Raw genomic sequence first — 17,076 nt, 5'->3', positions numbered from 1 at the left:
AAAATTGGCCTTGCTGCAATTTTTTGACCATGCCCATTTTTGTGGTCACACCCCCTAATTACCATGTTCATTTTACAAAATTTCGAAGGTTATGAAAGTTTAAACATATTTCGGTGTTTTTTTTTTCCAAGTTATTACAGTTTTGCTAATGAAGGTGAATTGCCCTTTAAACTGTGAGTTTAATTTTTATCAAGGGACCTGCTTATCTAAATTATTACTTATTTGCTCATCTCAAAATTGGTACAAAGTATCTTAGTTGCAACTGGTGGCTGTTCTGGGCTCTCTGTCAAAAGCCAATTAAGTTAGAAACATTGTTTCCTTTTCTGGCTGTTCAGTGCAGAGAAAGTCGGGACTTTTCAGTACAAACGTGGGACTGCTGGTTGAGCTGTCAAAACCGGGACTGTCCAGCTGAAAATGGGACAGTTGGGATGTATGCAAATGACAGGCACTTATTGTGAGTGTCAGGGTAAAGACTGAAACTTAAATTAAACTGAAATATATACAGAAATACAATCTACAGAAAATTCACTAAATAAGGCAAAAACTGAAAGTAAGTTACAAGAAACTTCCTGTTTCTGATGAACTGGCTGAAACAAATTAGAAAAAACCAGAAGCTCTCTGAATTTTCAAATCCCAAACTTCCCTCACCTGCAACCTTTTTTTGGGCTTTGAGATGAGGAGGAACTCATTATACAGGTAACGTTTCAGTGGACTGGTATTTTAACCAGCTCATAAGAACCAGGAAGTTTAAGTGGGGCTTTCAGTTTTAGTTTTGCCCTGTTAATGAATTCTGTATATTTTGTGCATTATGTTGACTAGTTATTTAAAGGGGTGGTTCACCCTTAAGTTCAGTTTTAGTATGTTCCAGGATACCCTATTTCTAGCAACTTGGCAACTTTGTTGATCTTCATAATTTCTTTCTATAGTTTTTGAATTTTTTTGCCTTCCTCTTCTGCCTTTTTCCAGGTTTCAAATGGGGGTCACTGACTCCAGCAACCAGCAAAACTTGCTCTGTGAGGCTACAATTGTATTGTTATTGCTTTTTATTATTTATCCATCTATGCAGACACTCTTGAGTAAATAAGACCTCGGCAACCAGAAACACCAAACCGAACACCAGCTGAACAAAAAGCTAAATAACTGAAAAAAACCTAAGAAATAAAAAAATGAAGACCATTTGCAAATTATCACAGAATATCAATGTCTGCATCATACTAATTACAGTAGAACCCCCCATTTTTCATTGTACAGGTGACCAGAAAAAAATGGTGTAAAATCAGGGAAATGTATTATGCATAATATATAGGTGGGACCACAAAACAACAATTTAAAATGAGGGAAAACCTAAAATCAGGGGATGTAAAATGTGGGTTCTACTAAGTGAACTACCCCTTCAATAAACAATTTGCTTTGTCCAGAAGGTCTCCTGCAGGGTTTCCAGTTTCACATTTCAATAAACCTCCACACGGTGTTGATTTGTAATCCGGCACAATGACTTCCTCTTTACCCCTCTTAAATATTTATAGCCCCCACACAGCAGGTGTGATCTACAAATGACATATGTATTCATCAGGGTGGTATGTACACATTGCTCCATAGTCTAGCAGCTTCTCTTGGCACTCGGAGATATTCTGCTCTGTCACTCACATGCCACAATTGGATTAGTGATGAATCACGGTCTCTTTAGCAGAGAATCCTCTCCAGTATGTTATACTATAATCCTGTTTTTTGTCTAACACAACACGTGGGCAATAGTGATGGGACAATTTATTTGCCGCCGACGGACACATTTGCAAATTTGCTGCGAAAATTCACCAGTGTTAAATTTGTTTGACGCCGGTAACTGTTCAGACACTGGCGACAATTAAACTGACGCCCATTGGCTTTAATGTGCATCAATTGTCGCCAAAAATCCAGTTTTGTGAATATTTTGTGATTTTCGCGGCAAAGTTGAACGGGACACATTCACCAGTCACTAGTGGGCAATATTATCATTTATCAATTTATAATAGCTATTATGGCAAATCATTTTATACCGACACGTCACACTGCAGGAAGTTCACCTTAAAATGGTGGATTGAGTGAGGGGACACCTTCTGAGCCAAAGTGCAGACGGTTATGTCCTAAATGTTATTAGGAATTGTTAAATATATTAAATAAAAACTGGGTAAATAGGCTGTGTGAAATTTTTCTAAAACAGTTAGTTAGCCAAAAATATAATGTATAAAGGCTGGAGTGAGTGAATGTCTAACAGAACAGAACACTACTTCCTGCTTTTGAGCTCTCTTGGTTTCCACTGATTGGTTACCAGACAGTAACCAATCAGTGATTTGAGGGGGGGGGGGATACATGGGGCATAACTGTTGCTTTTGAATCTGAGCTGAATGCTGAGGATCAATTGCAAACTCACTAAACAGTTATGTCCCGTGTGGCACCCCTTAAAGGAGAACCAAACCCCCCAACTAATGAAAACCCCTACCCTCCATAGTCCCCCCTCCCCGCACAGGTGTTAATACCTGTAAATGCCCCTATGTCTTTAATTACCCCTCGATGCAGAGTCAGCGCAGCAGAGCTTCATGGGGGCCTTCTTCACCCTTTGCGAATCGTCAGTAAGTAAGTGGCGTATCCGCTCACGCGCAGTTGTAGCAATATTCTGGTCCCAAACAACTGCACATGCGCTAAAGAAGATTCCCGAAGAAGATGGTGCCCGTGAGCTCCACTGCGCTCACTATGCATCGAGGGGTAATTAAAGACTTAGGGGCATTTACAGGTATTAACACCTGTGTGGGGGGGGACTATGGAGGGTAGGGGTTTTCATTAGTTGAGGGGTTTGGTTCTCCTTTAAAGTCGCTGACTAACTCAGAGTTAAAGAGCTGAAAAGCAGGAAGTAGTGTTCTGGCTATTATGTTAGACAACCAGTCACTCCAGCCGTTATACATTCCATTTTTGGCTAACTAACTATATACGAAACATTTTTTATTTTGCACAGCCTATCTATTTACCCAGTTTTTATTTTTACACTGAACTGTTCCTTTAAATTCCTTTAAAATTTAGTTAGGCATTGGACATCAGCTTACCCTCTTCTCCCAGGGATTGGCACATGAGTAGATGGCATGTCTGTCCTAAGCATACATGGATTGCTAGAGAAGCAAGTGCTCTAAGAAGTTTTACATTGAATTGCTGGGGGCAATGTGTCCCTTATTAACTGTTAAAAACTTTATGCCACCTCCTCCTACTCCTGTATGATGCAGAGAAGGAATGATTTGTGCCTTTATGAATTTTTACAATTCCCTAGACCAGTATAGTGCGAGCATGAATTATTAATACTGCCGTTAGATTGTGAGGCTTCCTCGGCATATTCTGGAAATACTCCTTGCTCTCATGATTTTTTCCCCTCGTAATCACTATTCAGGAAACTGTATGCCATAATTACATTAGTATTCCCTTGGACCCACACTCCACAGATTGCAAGGCTTCCTTTTCCATGCACAATTCCAGTGCAATGCATTTGACAATGCTAATCAAGCTTGCATTTTAATGCCACCATGAACAATAAAGTTCACAACCTCTCTGGCTTTGCCAGCAGGGTTATCTGAGTCAGGTATTGGATATATTGTTTTGATTCCTGTGTCACTTTATCTAATAGTTCCTCAGTAACCAACTGTTAGCCCTTGAACTTTGAGGGAAGCTCTTCGTAGTCCCTAGCAGAATATTTTACGTTCTGCAGAATATATGAATTAATAGAACTGGTATTTCCTATGGGATTCCTTACAATAGCCATCATTGTTATTAGAAGTGGCAGACATTCCCTTAACAAAACAATGCTTGGGATGAGCATCATCGTGACAAAGGAATGAGCACAGCCTTTCTATAAAAAGTGCTTAAACCAGAATTATGATGAAATTGTAATTGCCGTAAATTTTAGTGAATGGGAACAAAACTGTGGAAGTCTAGTAAACGTTTGTGGATATCAACTTAGGGATTCTGTCATGATTTTTAGGATGTCGTTTTTATCTCTAAATTACCTGCAAATAATTCACTCTACAAAATTAAAATTTAATTCCTTAACCAGCAAGTGTATTTTTTTTTTAATTGTAATTGGTGTGTAGGCGCCATCTCAGGTCATTTTGGCTGGTCATGTGCTTTCAGAAAGAGCCAGCACTTTAGGATGGAACTGCTTTCTGGCAGGCTATTGTTTTTTACTCAATGTATCTGAATGTGTTGCAGTGGGACCTGGATTTTACTATTGAGTGGTGTTCTTAGATCTACCAGGGAGCTGTTAATTTTTTTTTAGGAAGCTGCTATCTAGTTACCTTCCCATTGTTCTGTTGTTAGTCTGCGGGAGTGGAAAGGGAGGGGGCGATATTACTCCAACTTGCAGTACAGCAGTAAAGAGTGACTGAAGTTTATCAGAGCACAATTCACATGAGTGGGGGCAGTTGAGAAACTGACAATATGTCTGCCCCATGTCAGATTTCAAAATTAAATATAAAAAAATTTGTTTGCTCTTTTGAGAAATGGATTTCAGTGCAGAATTCTGCTGGAGCTGCACTATTAACTGATGCATGTTGAAAAAAATGTTCTTTCCCCCATGACGGTATCCCTTTAGTTACAGGTAACAGTGATAGCCTCAGTTTAGATTCATGCCATTGGCAGGCTTTTATCACACACGTGAAGTCAGACACTTGAAGGAAGGAGAGAAGTTAAAATTGGATGTTGTGAGCCTCGTATTAGGAAAGGTACTGCTTAATTAGAGTAGGTAATGGAGCCATGTTGAATTCAAAATTTTAATTTTTTGGAAGGGGCAGTAAACATATTCAAGCCCTGTTTATAGGACTCATATTGAACATACGTGTATGTTTTCTCTTTAGAATAAAGATGTCACACAAAAAAGTCTGGGGAGCCTAAGGCCAAGCTGATAACTTGGAAGCTGTATGGTGCCTGTGAGACTCCAGCTAAGCAGCACTACATTGCCATTACTAGTATCTCTAGTTATGTGCACACTTCTGTTTTAAATGAACTTTGTGAGGTTATAAGAGAACTTTGTGAGGTTATAATGCTAGAAGAAACCATAAACTTGAAGTTAAACTGCTCCAGCCTTGCCGCAGAGTCTCACGTCCCCTCTGTATTATATTGGTGCTGTTTGTATAGGAGTGCAGGTCTCAATAAAGTTATGATATTCAAGATCAGCAAAGTATGGACTGCACCTCCAATAAAAAGATTTTCCTCCTTTATTATTTTGCCATTAGAAAAAATTTCATAAAAACATGTAAGCGCATCACGGCCTGACACGTTTCGTACTCACTAGTCCTTAGTCATAGGCTAAATGATGTACAATTTGAACAACATTTAAACACAATGATAAAATCACATGACACATTCTGTCCAATTGAAAACAAAGGCACTTCTCTAAAGACACATTTAAAGGGGAAATAAGACTGTGGAACATATATACTCCTTTGTAAAAAATAATTGGCACCAAAACATCTGTATATCTATATCAAAAACTTAGTGTTGACAGTAAGAAAAAAAAATGCTAGAAGCAATATTAGTAACATGTTTAAATGTTAAGTGATATCTTTTTGTATTTAGAAATTTTCTTTTTATTTAATTGAATTTTCCATTTTAAAGGGGTAGTTCATATGTTTGTTACCTTTTAGTAACCTTATCCTTAGCAACATTTTAATTGTTTCTGAAATATTTGACTTTTTCCTCTGCCTCTTTTCATATTTCAAATAGAAGTCTCTGACTGTGTCTGCCAAAAATCTTTTGCTCTATGATGCTACAATTGTATTGTTGCCATTACTTATCTTTCTATTCAGTGACTCTCCTATTAATCTTCCAGTCTCTCATTCTAACCACTGCCTGGTTGCTAGGATAGATTAACCCCTAACGGCCAGATAGCTAAATTCCCAAACCTGACAGCTGTTGAACAAAAAGCTGAGTTATTCAAAACCACAAAAAATAGACTCTACTCTGGATATCTACATCTCTATGTCAAGTTAATTCAAACTTAGCCAGATCTAGAAAAATGCATTTTAAAAAAGTGTTACTGTGCCTTAAGCGTAGGCTAAAGTATTATTATGAAACGGGACGTGAAAGGTTCAACTTGTTTGCAACTGGGGCCAGGATGTGGTTTTGGTTCAGCAACGGAGGTTAAAAAGCTGTTTTCTTTACTATGCCAATCTGTGTAAAATTGCTTATAAGCTTTGTAGAACATCTTAATGGGCCAGAATATAAAAATAGTGTTCAAATTTTACTCCTCTATTGTGGGTTCTGTTTGGGTAGCAGTAAATGCAGCTTTTGAGTTCACTGCTTGTCATTGAAATGGGCAGAGTATTTGTTTTTCTTGTATGCTTGACATCTGTAATTTACTTTTGCAGAACTTTAATTTTGTGCAAACTGCACTGCACAAAGATAGAGAATACTAAAGTGGCTAACTTTTATTATTCACCGTTTTCCCAAAATTAAAGTTTAAATTTAAAGGGGAACGCCACACAAACATAACTTAAGCTTTTTGAAAAGTAAACATAATTTCAAGCAACTTTGCAATATACATCAATTAAGAAATATGCGGACTTTTCATGATTTTTAATGGTTTGGAACAGTTCCATAAGCCTAGCCCCTGCTCTCCCGCTGATCTCTCTGACTACTTTGCTGAGCTGTCTGACTACTGTTACTTTGTATCAATAGCCAGCTGTCCTCCAACAGTCAGCCTGTATCCTCCAAACCCCACAATTCCCTGCACACGTGATTTCAATAAGGATTGCATTGTGGGTTATGTAAGCTGTGGAGAAGTTGTCACAATTTGTAACATCAGTGTTTAGCCCCTCCTTCCCTGCAGGGATTTCAAATGATGCAGAAAGAGAAGAACTGTTAAACAGCTGTATTTTAGCATAGAAAATGTATTCATCCTTTTTGAAGAAACAGTTAACTGTGATGGGTGTATTAGGGGTTTCTGTGTTATGTGGGCCTCTTTATCAAATTTTGGTTTTGAAGCCGGAGTGCCCCTTTAACGTTCCTGTCTCTAGTGTTTCAATCTGGCAGCTCAGTGATCCAGGATCACTCTCAACTGTTACAATTTGCTACATTTATTTGCTACAATTAGTTGATTCGCTGTTTCTCAGCAGTATCTGTGGAATATCAGCAACTATTGTATCAATTCTAACAGCTGCCTTTAATGAAACTCAGAGATTCTGCTCAACAGGGACAAACATAACAAATGGATCAATTTAGAACAGTTAAAGTGACCTCCCTCCCCAGAGCTGCTTCAGAAGCTTTGCACTTCAATGTTAGAAAAATGGTCGAAAATAGAAAGTAATTGGAAAAAAAAGTATATTTCTGGCGAACAATCTAAAACCAACTAAACTGAAAAAAGTGTTTGAATTTGAAAGCCCTCTTTAAGGTAAGGACACACGAGCAGATTTCGGGAGATTAGTCGCCCGGCGACAAATCGCCTCTTCTTTGCGGCAACAATCTCCCCGACCTGCCTTCCCCTACCTTCATGCCGGCTATAATGAAAAATCGCCAGTGGGATGGCACTTGCGGCGCTTCGTTTTCAGAAGTCGCCCAAAGTTTCCAACTTCAGCCACTTCAGAAAACGAAGTGCCGCGAGTGCCATCCCGCTGGCGATTTTTCATTATAGCCGGCAGGAAGGTTGGGGAAGGCGGGGAAGGCAGTTTGGGGAGATTGTCGCCCCGAAGAAGAGACGATTTGTCGCTGGGGCGACTAATCTCCCCAAATCTGCCTGTGTATCCTTGCCCTAATAATGTGCTGCTCCTTATCTCAAAGTCTAACAAAAGCTGCTGTTCAGGGGGAATTGTTTATACAAACACATTGTATACATTTGAACAAATTACCGTGGTTGTTAAAGAAACAACTATTTTTCATTAGTGTTTCCTATATTTGTTTACAGCAAGATCTGTGCTTGCACATTGTTCTAGAATTAATTGCCTGGTTATTTTGCTTCTTCACGTGAGGAAATTGAGATATATTCGTCTTCAGATATTGCTGAACTGCAGTTCATTGTGTTAGTAACAATGTAGCAGGAATCATGGCTTCTACAGCAGGGGTGTCCAAAGGGTATATCAGGATCTACCAGTAGACCTTTAAGGTGGCAATAGACATGCAGATTTACCTGCAATATCGAGCGAACGAACGAACGTCCCCATCTCCTGACCTGCCACTAACCATTCAGATCAAGTAGAAGAACAGATCAGACAATGTTCTGCCCCTACAGCAATCATACGAAAGTTTATGTCCGACAAAAGCTGGTGTCCGGTCTCCATGAGCCGAAAAATGTCGGGACTCTCCACACACTGTCCAAAATCGTACGAATCGAGGATTCGTACGGTCGGATCTTTGCATCTATGGCCATCTTAAAGGTGACCATACACGGGCAGATAATGCTGCCAATATCGGTCGTTTAGACCAGTTTGACAGCTAATCTGCCCGTGTATGGAGGCTTCCGACGGGTCTTCCCGATCGATATCTGGACATGATATCGATCGGGAAGGTTTGATTTTTCTCCCAATTGACCCGTTGGAGCCCATTGCGCTCGTCGTAATCTGATCGTTCGGCCATAGGGCCGAATGTTCAGATTACCCCGATATAGCCTTTAAAGGGATCCTGTCATCGGAAAACATGTTTTTTTTCAAAACGCATCGGTTAATAGTGCTACTCCAGCAGAATTCTGCACTGAAATCCATTTCTCAAAGGAGCAAACAGATTTTTTTATATTCAATTTTGAAATCTGACATGGGGCTAGACATTTTGTCAATTTCCCAGCTGCCCCCAGTCATGTGACTTGTGCCTGCACTTTAGGAGAGAAATGCTTCTGGCAGGCTGCTGTATTTCCTTCTCAATATAACTGAATGTGTCTCAGTGGGACATGGGTTTTTACTATTGAGTGCTGTTCTTGGATCTACCAGGCAGCTGTTATCTTGTGTTAGGGAGCTGCTATCTGGTTACTTTCCCATTGTTCTTTTGTTTGGCTGCAGGGGGGGGAAAGGGAGGGGTGATATCACTCTAACTTGCAGTAAAGAGTGATTGAATTTTATCAGAGCACAAGTCACATGACTTGGGGTAGCTGGGAAATTGACATTATGTCTAGCCCCATGTCAGATTTCAAAATTGAATATAAAAAAATCTGTCTGCTCTTTTGAGAAATGGATTTCAGTGCAGAATTCTGCTGGAGCAGCACTATTAACCGATTCATTTTGATTTTTTTTTCCCATAACAGTATCCCTTTAAGTATGGGAACTCCTGTTCTACAGTCCTAACAGAGTCCTTTCATGGGTGTTTTGTTTTTTGGAACACAAGGCGCACCTCTTATGTGTATTATGCCTCATGTATATTCCCTCTTAAATCAGAACATTGGTTTTAGAGGTGTCAGAGTCTCTGTAAGTGCATTAAAGTGGAGCAAGCCCATTTCATTTGTCTGTGCTGATTTATGAGTAAATTGTCTTTTATTACAAAGCCTTTAGTTATGGCTGATCAATATGTTCTCTACACATAAACACCCCTTGCAACTCTAGGTTTGTTCACCCTGTGACTGGAGCCAGGAAAAGTGGCCCTGGCACAATTACTTGTGGCTTTAACATTTATTTTATCTCTACAAAGTCTATTTTAGGCCATTGTCCATTACATATCTAATACTTGTTTGTGATCTGAAGAGGTAAGGAAATGAATGAGTCAGTGTTTGTTCTTTGTGAGTTCAGTAGGTGTTACCAGGTAAAGTGAAAGGCAACTCAGAACTGCATGAATATTGTCTTAACTACGTGGCTCTCTAGTCTAATTGTCTTTGGCTCAGCATTCCATTTCTGATGCCGACCTGTTCTCACAGCAAAGTGACATCTGCTTTTTGTTTCTTTCCTCAGAATGTTGGCTTTGCAAGCTCAGGGAAGAAACAGCACGGAGGAATCTACAACAGAGAGGTAAGTGTCTAATTAACTGCTTAGATGCGGCAGTTGGAAATTTATTTTCTGCTTTCTTACAGCTTCGTCCAGAATGTTTTGCTTGGCGTCATCTCCAGCCGCTCAGTATGTTCTGTCAGGGCTCCCTGCCAAATATTGCAGTTAAAACCCTCTCTCAGTTATACTTCCATAGTTAGAGAGCATGAAGCAGAACTCTTTTGTGCTCATACATACACCTGAGACAGACAACCTACCCCTGTCATCTGAAACTTTCAGGGCCCCCTTTGTTTAATCTTGGGCTGCCCGTATATTTTTATATTACAGACACAGTAGATATTATTTTTTTGTAATAGTTTTGGAAATGCATACATTCCCTTTGTTCTTAAATACAGGTATGGGATCCTTTATCCGGAAACCTGTTATCCGAAAGCTCTGATTTAAAGCAAGGACATCTCCCATAGACTCCATTTTATTTAAATAATCCAAATTGTTAAAAATGTTTTAATCATTATTGGAAGCAAAACCAGCATATTGGGTTTGTTTAATGTTTATATTACCGGTATGTTCAAGTAGATTTAAGGTATGACGATCCAAATTAGGGAGAGTTGTCCAGAAAACCCCAGGTCATGAACATTCTGGATAATAAGTCTGTAATAGTTTGTCCTTAAATAAAAGTTTTTCCTTAAAGGGCACCTGTTGGGTAAAAAATGTTATCCCCAACCAAAGGTGCACATTTCGGTTGGGGATAACAGTAGTTTTTTAAAACTGGGAGGGAGATCCCGGTGCGAGCAGCCATCCCCGGTCACTCGTATGCGCATAATGAGCAATTCGGGGCAGCTTTTCATAATGCGCATGCGAGTAACCGGGGATGGCTGCTCGCGCCGGGATCTCCCTCCCAGTGCAGGTAGCATAGCGCTGGTGGGGGGCAACACCCCATTATATTTGTATTACTTTAAAACACTTACATTTTTTGATGTTACTGTTCCTTTAAAGAAAGCAAAGGAGGCACAGGGGGAACAAAATAGTGACTAAGTAGAGCTATGGGGTAGGTATGTTATATGGGAATACTGAAACTGTGTCGGACTGGCCCGGCGGGACACGGAAAAAACCCGGTGGGCCCCCACCCTCTCTGACCCGCTGGGCCAGACCCCCTCTCCTGAAGACTCCTCTCTACAAAAAAATATTTTTTTTTCCGGCGCCGCGCAGTGACTTCAGCGCATGTGCATGGTGACGTTCACGCATGAGCACCATCATGTGTGCGCCTAGAGGCGCATCGGAGTAGGGGTGCGGCGGCTGGAGGGGAGCCCTGGACAGCAGTCCTGGTGGGCCCTGGGCCCACCAGTCCGACCCTGATCTGAAATACTGGCTTTCCTCGTCCTTTAACTTCCATTTTGTATTTACTGTTTTTATTAGCAAGCTTTAGAGTAGGGATGCACCGAATCCAGGATTCGGTTCGGGATTCGGCCAGGATTTGGCCTTTTTCAGCAAGATTTGGATTCGGCCAGGCCAGGCCGAACTGAATCCTCATTTGCATATGCAAATTAGGGGCAGGGAGGGAAATCACGTGACTTTTTGTCAGAAAACAAGGAAGTAAAAAAAATTTAGGGTTCGGTATTCGGCCGAATCTTTCACGAAGGATTCGGGGATTCGGAGCTCCTGTAAAGAGATTTGTAGTAAAAAAAAAAAGTGACATATAGCAGTGGCCTTCAGTGATAGTGAGTTACACCTCCCATGAGGTTACTGTTCCAGTGCACAACAGCTGCAATACTAAAAATGTGACATTTGTTGGATTAAAGGAATTGTTGGATCTTTTCTTCAATAAATTGGCCTGGGGCTTTGCCTGGGGTATTTGCAGGTTGAACTTGTTTGCTGCTTTTGTGCTTTTTCTTGTTGTTGTTAAATCTGAGTGTTCTTTTTAAGTTACATTATAAAATGTCTTGCATACGTTTCCTCTGTCCAGTGAGGTGCAGATTTATTAAGTGGATAAAAAGCAGCTCATGTGTGATCACTGAACAATTTCACAAATAAGTATTTTTTCTCTTTAAAGCTGTGGTTCACTTTTTACATTAGCTTTTAGTATGTTGTAGAATGGCCAATTCTAAGCAACTTTTCAATTAGTTTTCAGTATTTATTTTTTTATAGTTTTTGAATTATGTTCCTTCTTCTTCTGACTCTTTCCAGCTTTCAAATGGGGGTCACTGACCCGATCTAAAAACAAATGCTCTGCAAGGCTACACATGTATTGTTATTGCTACTTTTTATTACTCACCTTTTTATTCAAGCCTCTCCTATTCATATTCCAGTTTCTTATTTAAATTAATGCATGGTTACATAGCAAACGGATTGCTGAGATTGCAAATTGGAGAGCTGCTGAATAAAAGGCTAAATTAGTCAAAAACCACACATAATAAAAAATGAAAACCAATTGCAAATTGTCTCAGAATATCACTCTCTACATCATACTAACAGTTACCTCAAAGGTGAACGACCCCTGGCTATACAGAGGCCAATTCCCATGATTAAGTTCAGGGTTTGGAAAACCAAAGTGCAGTCTAAGGGGATTATCTGCCAGTTCCTGTTGCCTTCGAAAGTATGCTGATGAGGGTCATTTGCCAATAACATCTTTAGTCCAGAGTGACCTTCTCTGATTGTATTGTACATCCCATGTTCTATTAGATTTCACTTGAATGAGTAGTATAAGTCTTTTTTGTGATTCTGTCAACAACGATGCAGTTAATGTGACTGTTATTCTATTGTCATTATGTTTATACTTCCATACATTGACAGCAAAATGTCATGGCTACCCGACTAGCCTACCTTATACTTCATCATTTTTCATAGTAACGTCTTATTGTTTAGAACTCCCTGTAGATATATCTCATTCACTCAGTGCCAGTGCTGGAGGCGCCATTCACAGAAAAGAGTAAGGTTTGATAGTTTAATCAGCTAGACCCTTATTGCCACTCGAACCACCATCAGCAACTCAATCCATGACACATTAATAATTGCATTCATAAGAGAAAAAAACTAAGCCCCATGCAAAAACTTTTAGCTTTTATCAGCCCTTGTATGGTAACCTTTACTAACATTTCAAATGCACTGAGGGGAATAGTTGGTTCATTTGTGACTACATGATGGCATGGGATCAATACTGGGAACCAGTTGTCTAAGAGAGCTCTAAAATATACGGCAGATCCACTCCCCATACTGTCATATTTAAACAAGGATTATTAAAGGTGAAGGAAAGGCTAACATTAAATAAGCTTTATAAGAAAAGTCTATATAAATACACCAATAAACCATTAAAGCAATGCTGCTCTGAGTCCTCTGTCAAAAAGAAACAAAGCATTCCTTTCCTTTTATAGTGTACACATGGGCTTCTGTATCAGACTTCCTGTTTTCAGTTTAAACCTCCTGGGCTAGGGCTTGAGCATGCTCAGTTTGCTCCTCTCTCCCTCTCCCACTCTTATTTCCCCCCAACTACCCTCCCTGCTGTAATCTGAGCCCAGAGCTATGAACAAGCAGGGAGAGACTCAGGCAGGAAGTGATGCCACAACAAGCTAATATGGTAGCTGCTATCCTAACTAAACAGAGAGAGCTGCTAGAGCTGTTTACTCAGGTATGGTAAAGCATTCTGCAGAATAAACATAGTGTTATAGCTTGCACTATTGTGGCCAATCTATTGGCAATAAACTGCTTCAGTAGCTTTCCTTCTCCTTTAATTTGTAATTATCTGCTTTTTCCCTGTAATGATAAACAGTGCCTTGTACTTGACGGTAGTGAATAAGCTGCATACATCCATGGTAGTGGCAAGCAATCCTCACCCTTCAATATCGGTAGCCTTAAGCCATGGGACATGTGGTGTTTGCTCTTCTGGCATAATATCACCAGCAGTGGAATTCCTGTCTTAGCTTGTGCTGCTAGCCATAAAAATGTATGGCACCTTCCAGTCTAGGATCTCGGGTTGCCTAAAATCAGCCTTGCACAAGGTTATTTTGAAGCCAAGGGTCCGGCTAATGTTCTTTTTCTGATTTCACTTTGACCATGTTAAAGTGCGTATTTCCAAGCAAATTATCCCATGTACACAGTGAAAGGCAGATGCCATGGAAATCAGTGGCACTGGTATAGTACAGGGAACCCATTATCCAGAATGCACGGGACCTGGGGTTTTCCCGATAAGGGATCTTTCCGTAATTTAGATCTGTGTCTTAAATCTACTAAAAATCATTTAAACATTAAATAAACCCAATAGGCTGGTTTTGCCTTCAATAAGGATTAATTATATCTTAGTTTGGCTCAAGTACAAGATATTGTTTTATTATTACAGAGAAAAAGGAAATCATTTTTAAATTTAAAATTATTTCATTATAATGGAGTCTATGGAAGACAGCCATCCTGTAATTCGGAACTTTCTGGATAACGGGTTTCTGGATAACGGATCCCATACCTGTACTGTTTTCTCTGGGTATTTTTGGGAGGGCGGTAAACTAACATGTCTGACATTAACTTTGGAAAACACAGTGCATCTTGCTAAATAGATTGATACTGCTGCTATGAGATGGTCCTGAAATTTTAAGCCAACATAATCTTTGTATGTCATGTTGGAATGCAATTATTTAAAAAACACCTCCTGCAGTTGTGATTATCAGTAAAGAAAGATAAGAGGATTTAGTTCTCTATTTTGGCCTGTGCTTGTAGTTGATTTCTTCAGTCTTGCCTTAAGGTGGCCATAGACCTGCAGATTTACCTTCCTATCGGACGAACGATCGTTCGTTTCCATCTCCCGACCTGCCACTAACCATTCAGATGAAGTTGCCTCACGAGGAAAGTTCAGGCGACTTTGGAAAACGAAGTGCTCCGAGTGCCATCCTGCCGGCGATTTACATTCTAGCTGGTGGGAGGCAGTTCGGGGAGATTAGTCACCCCGAAGAAGAGGAGATTTGTCGCCGGGCGACTAATCTCCCCGAATCTGAACGTGTGCCCTGACCCTAAGAAGATGGGATTCCGACAAGATTTGCTAAGTATCTGACTGTGTGGATGGTAACCATGAAAGCCAACTTTGTAGCTCTACACTTGTTGCTGCACTACAACAACTACATTTATCAATGTATACATCTGCTTAATCTACTTTATCGCTTTCCAAGTAATATTGGAATTGACTTTGGTGATATTTATATGTTTAAATTGTGTTTCTCAATGTTTGCAGCTTGCTTAGTTTCATTGATAAATATAGTCCGTGCATAACTTTTTTTTACGGTTCTTTGATATCTGGGAAGGTTTGTTAACTTTTCCCAGTGACTCTTCCCTCTGTAGCTCAAAGGTAAACGGGTAGAATTTTGTCATTTTCCCACCACATTTTATTTTTACACATTGCCTATTTTATTAGCATACAAAGACATTTTTGAGCAATTTCCCCGTTTGAGTGTTTTAGCAGAGACTGTTCTCATTGTCTAGAGCAGGGTATTTTCTGGCGTTTGGTAACACGGTGTGTCATTACCCTAAGAATTGAAAATTCTTTGCTTAGCAAATTGTGGCATTTCATATCAATTTACACACAGCTGGCAGGCTTGGGGCTTTGTCCTTAAAGAGAAACTTTTGCAAAAAAATTTAAATTTACTATAAACATCATCTCGTGTAAATTAAAATATTTCTAAATATTATCAATTAAAAATGTTGTCCTGTTTCTAAAATATTGAAGGTAATCCTCACTATCCCCCTTTTAGCAATTTGTCTCTCTTCTTTCTGTGTTCATGCAGAAGTAAGTCACATTTTGATGAACAGGTAGGTCTAATACAGCTTTTATTTCTAGTTATTTGAGAGCTGTAATGCATCATGTAGGCAAAGGGACCCCCCAAGGATATATTAGACCTAGATGACAATCAAACTCTGAATTGCGACTCCTGCATGGAGAGAATGAAGTGAGGCAAATGCAGAGTTTCCCTTTAATGTTAATCTGATTGTTTTGCTTTTGAAAATGCTATCTCTGTTACATAGCTGTCACCTGTTTAAATTTGTTTGATAGTGTTTTAGCTATGCTTTTTAAGCAATAGTTCTTGGTTCAACTTATTTTTATTGGTCACCATAGGGGCGGTGGTTCCCAAACTGTGCGGTTGGTAAATCTTTGGGATATGGGGGCTCGATGCAGTAGCGAGTTTAGGCTAGAGATCTAATGCATTTTGATTTCTGATTCATCTTCAGGAGAAATAAACCCTAAAAATAAATATGACTAAAAATGCCATATTTTGCACCGACATAAAGTTTCAGCTTGTCAATAGCAGCAATGATCCAGGACTTCAAACTTGTCACAGGGGGTCACCATCTTGGAAAGTGTCTGTGACACTCACATGCTCAGTGGGCTCTGAGCAGCTGTTGAGAAGCTAAGCTTAGGGGTCGTCACTAATTATCCAGCAGAAAATGAGCTTCCCCTGTAATATAAACTGATGCTACAGGTCAGATTATTAAATTCTGATGCTAATTGCACTGGTTTCTGTGCTGCCATGTAGTAATTATCTGTATTAATTACTAATCAGCCTTATATTGTGACATTTCTATTCTATGTGTACTGTATATTGTGAGTGGATCCCTAAGCTCAGTAAGTGACAGCAGCACAGAGCATGTGCAGTGAATCAGCAGAAAAGAAGATGGGGAGCTACTGGGGCATCTTTGGAGACACAGATCTTTACTGCTAAAGGGATGTGGTTGCCTTGGGCTGGTACAGAAGCCTAAACTTAATGTACAACATTTCTAGCTACTTCTTTAGTTAAAGGGGTGGTTCACCTTGAAAGTAACTTTTAGTATGTTATAGAATGGCCAATTCTAAACAACTTTTCAATTGGTCTTCATTATTATTTTTTTTATATATAGTTTTTTGAATTATTTGCCTTTTTCTTCTTGACTCTTTGCAGCTTTCAAATGGGCTTCGCTGACCCCTTGTAAAAAGCAAATACTCTGTAAGGCTACGAATGTTTTTTTTTATTGCTACTTCTTATTACTCCTCTTTCTATTCAGGCCTCTCCTATTCATATTTCAGTCTCTGATTGAAATCAGTGCATGTTTGCTAATTTGGACCTTAGCTACCGGATTGCTTAAATGCAAATTGAAGAACTGCTGAATAAAAAGCTTAAATAACTCGAAAACCTCAAATAATAAAAAATGAAAACTA

The 17,076-nt window shown here is 39.6% G+C and overlaps 1 protein-coding gene across 5 annotated transcripts in view; it reads left to right on the top strand.

Annotated features, from left to right (window-relative positions):
- LOC108707283 (erbin-like) overlaps nt 1-17,076 on the top strand; it is a 133,056-nt gene that overhangs the window by 44,116 nt on the left and 71,864 nt on the right. For all 5 annotated transcript variants that reach the window (XM_041580539.1, XM_018244474.2, XM_041580540.1 and 2 more), the window contains exon 3: nt 9,879-9,935. The gene's annotated coding sequence lies outside the window, so the exon portion shown is untranslated. The remainder of the gene's footprint in view (nt 1-9,878; nt 9,936-17,076) is intronic.

Source organism: Xenopus laevis, chromosome 1S, assembly GCF_017654675.1.
Source record: "Xenopus laevis strain J_2021 chromosome 1S, Xenopus_laevis_v10.1, whole genome shotgun sequence".
Lineage (NCBI taxonomy): Eukaryota > Metazoa > Chordata > Amphibia > Anura > Pipidae > Xenopus > Xenopus laevis.
Note: the sequence above shows the minus strand (reverse complement) of the source record. Positions and strands in the feature narration are given on the sequence as shown.